We start from the raw sequence: 4,055 nt of genomic DNA, 5'->3' as shown, positions 1-4,055 counted from the left end.
AGCGAAGTTTGCACCAACTCTCGAGGTGAGAAAGGGCAATGCATAGTACCGAAGAGGCTAGAAATGATGGAAGGGTGAGAGTGCGTATAATCCATGGACTCAACATTAGTCATAAAGAACTCACATACTTATTGCAAAAATTTATTAGCCATTGAAACAAAGTACTACGCGCATGCTCCTAGGGGGGAGGTTGGTAGAAGTTAACCATCGCGCGCCCCCGACCTTCATGCAAAGATAAACAATCAAAATACAATGCGCGCCAATTTGGTTACATAGTTAGTAGACCATACGTGCATGCTTCATGAATCACAAACCTTAAAACCAATATCCTTACTAAACACAACCATCTACTAGTACCTCCCATATATTATCATCTCTATATCGCAAAACTATTGCAAGGAATCAAACATATCATATTCAGTGATCCACAAGTTTTATGTAGGATTTTTATGAGTAACCATGTGAATGATCAATTCCTGTCATCTCTCTAAATAGATATAAGTGAAGCAAGAGAGTTTAATTCTTTCTACAAAATATATGCCCACGCTCTAAACAATATAAATGAGGCAAAAGAGCATTCTACAAATGGCGGTTTTCTATGTGAAGAGAATTAGGCAATCCAAACTTCAAATGATATAAGTGAAGCACATGAAGCATTCTATAAAGCCATACTCAAAAGATTTAAGTAAAGTGCAATGAGCATTCTATAAATCAACCAAGGACTATCTCATACCAGCATGGTGCATAAAAGAAAAGTGAAAACTAAATGCAAAAGACGCTCCAAGACTTGCACATATCGCATGAACGAAACGAATCTGAAAACATACCGATACTTGTTGAAGAAAGAGGGGATGCCTTCCGGGGCATCCCCAAGCTTAGACACTTGAGTCTCCTTGAATATTTACTTGGGGTGCCTTGGGCATCCCCAAGCTTGAGCTCTTGCCTCTCTTCCTTTTCCTCATATCGAGACCTCCTCGATCAAACACTTCATCCACACAAAACTTCAATAGAAAACTTGGTAAGATCTGTTAGTATAATAAAGCAAATCACTACTTTAAGTACTGTTGCAAACCAGTTCATATTTTGTTTTTGCATTGTGTCTACTGTAATATATCTTTTCCATGGCTTAATCCACTGGTAGAAATTGATAGTTTCATCAAAACAAGTAAACTATGCATCAAAAACAGAATCTGTCAAAAACAGAACAGTCTGTAGCAATCTGAACATTCACCATACTTCTGGTACCCCAAAAAATTTACCAAAATTATGAAAAATAAAAAATTTGTAAAGCAAGACAGTGCAAAACGAATCAGAACCGTTTGACATTCCAGTAAAAATTGTAAAATCACGCACTACAGCCAAAGTTTCTGTCCTGCACCGTACAAACCAACAAGCATTGTAAACATCCTAAAGGCAAACCTTGGCACATTATTTTTATAATACAATGGAATTCTACAAGGGGATAATTATTTTTGTTGAAGAGTGTATGCAATCAAGATTCGCAAAGTTTTAGTGAGCATGAACAAAGTTCAAGGAGCTCCCCCACTTCAACAATGCTTGTCTTTCTCACTTTCACTTTCCTTTTTGAAAAGTTTTGGGTTCCCCTCTTTATTTTTTTTGTTTTTAGACTATATAAAAGAACACAACAGAAATAAACGACTCTCTAAAACTTCCGGGTTGTCTCACTGGCAGCACTTTCTTTAAAGCCATTAAGCTAGGCATATAGTGCTCAAGTAATGGATCCACCTGGATCCCAAGGTATATCAAAGCCAATTTTAATTAACAATGATTTGTAATTTAGTAGTGATCACAAAGTAACATATATCAAGCAACAACGAAGTCTAACTCTCTTCCTATGCATCGGCATGTCATAAAGAACAATTCATGCACACCAAGTAAAGGCCAATGCATAGTATAAGCAGTTTCTTGCAATTTTATCATATTGGAAACATAGAGAGGTGGAGATATAGTTCCTCTCTCATAATAATTGCAAGTAGGAGAAGCAAGCACATGCATATTATATCTATCAAAATCATCATGTGTAGTAGTAAAACACAACCCATCAATATAATCCTTAATAAGCACAAACTTCTCCGATATAGTGTAGTTTGGAGAATTCAAAAAGATAATAGGACTATCATGCGTGGGTGCAATAGCAACAATTTCATGTTTAACATAAGGAACTATAGCAAGTTCATCTCGATAAGCATAATTCATATTGTCATCTTGGCCACAGCATAACAAACATCATCAAAAAGGGATATTTCAAGAGAATCAACGGGATCATAGCAATTATCATAGCAATCATCCTTCGGTAAGCACGAAGGGGAATTAAACAATGTATGAGCTGAAGAGTTACTCTCATTAGAAGGTGGGCACGGGTAGCTAATCCGCTCTTCCTCCTTTTGTTCTTCGCTCTCATCATCATCTTTTTCATCCAATGAGCTCACAGTTTCATCAATTTCTTCTTCCATAGACTCATGCAAAATATTAGTCTCTTCTTGGACAGCGGAGGAATCATCAATATATAGTTTGACATAGGCATTAGAAGCATAATTATCATAACAATATTTAAGTATGGCAAAAAATTTAGATTTGTAAAGAGTAGCATCATACTTTTCAATCAAAGAAGCAATTTCATAAGCACCCTTAAAAGCAACAAATTCTTCAATTTGTTGAACATCATAGTAATTATAAACACCCTTAGCATACAAAGATATGATTCCATTATCACTAAGCTCACATTGGTAGGGAAGGTGTTTCTTAGGGTTTTCAGAACAACAAGTAAAATCATATATTTCACATAAATTCCAAGCATAGCATTGCAAACGATGAATTTGATCCAGTAGAAGTTTCCCTTTTTCAGATATACAGTGTCGCACATAATAAGCATGCTCATCTAAAGATTTGCCCTCAACTAAGCTAGTTGGGTTTCAGCACGAGCACAGAGGGATCGAAGATGATCCAAGTAAAAAGCTTCAGGAGTGTGATAGATTTTGAGTGATTCTTCAACCATAAGTTCAATAGGTACAACTATTTTTTTGGTATTTTGCGTTTCCTAACCATAACTAAAGATAGAAAACAACTAAGAAGAACAAATAAAAATTATTTAGTGTAAGTGCATCTAGTGCCACCCCTAGTTGGTTTTGTAGTATTGACGACAAAGTTGGTTGAGGGACTAATGCGTTTGTGAGAATTGCAGGATAACGCAGGTAGTGTCCCTCATTGATTCGGTTTACCTACCGGAGATGACCCCTAAAAATGTATGAAGACATTGAAGACAATGGTGGTATGTGAAGATATTCACATTGAAGACTATGACATTAGAAGACATTGAGCAAAGACTATGGAGCACGAAGACTGTGTTGTTTCGTTGTTTCCTTTTCTTCTTTGTTGAGTCATAGGAACCACCGTACTGTTAAGTGGGGTCCAAGTGAACAAAGTCAGAGTGACTGAAGTGATGCTCAACCCAAATCCTATGTCTTCAAGCGAAGACAATGAGAGCAAATCTTATCCAGAGCTGGATGAGTCAGCTTTGCTTGTAGCCCAAGTAAAGTTGCCGTGTGTGTTTGAAATCTGACCGTTGGAACACGTGTCAGTTCCTTAGTGACCCAGGGTCATTTCAGACATATCAGGTCGGGTTGCCTTGTGGCTATAAATAGCCCACCCCCTACACCATAAATTGGTGGCTGCTCAGAGTTAGTTTACGGCTTTTGTCGTTTTGAGAGCGACCCACCTCGAAGCCTTTGAGAGAGAAATCCTTGCGAGGACAAAGCCCAAACACCCAGAGCCAAAGAGTGTTTGGCATCACTGAAGTCTTTCTGTCTGTGTGACCTGAAGACTTATTACACTTGAGGACTGTGTATCCTCCAGCCGGTTAGGCATCGCATTCTGAGCATCCAAGAGTCATTGTGGATCGCCGGTGAACGAAGTCTGTGAAGGTTCAGAAGTCTACCTTGAAGACTTACCAGAGTGATTGGGCGAGGACTGTGTGTCCTTAGCTCAAGGGGAATAAGGTGAAGACGCGGTCTTCTAAGTTGAATCTCAGCCTCCCT

This window comes from Triticum aestivum, chromosome 1B, assembly GCF_018294505.1.
Source record: "Triticum aestivum cultivar Chinese Spring chromosome 1B, IWGSC CS RefSeq v2.1, whole genome shotgun sequence".
Classification (NCBI taxonomy): Eukaryota; Viridiplantae; Streptophyta; class Magnoliopsida; order Poales; family Poaceae; genus Triticum; species Triticum aestivum.
The sequence above is the reverse complement of the archived record's forward strand: the minus strand, read 5'-3'. Positions refer to the sequence as shown.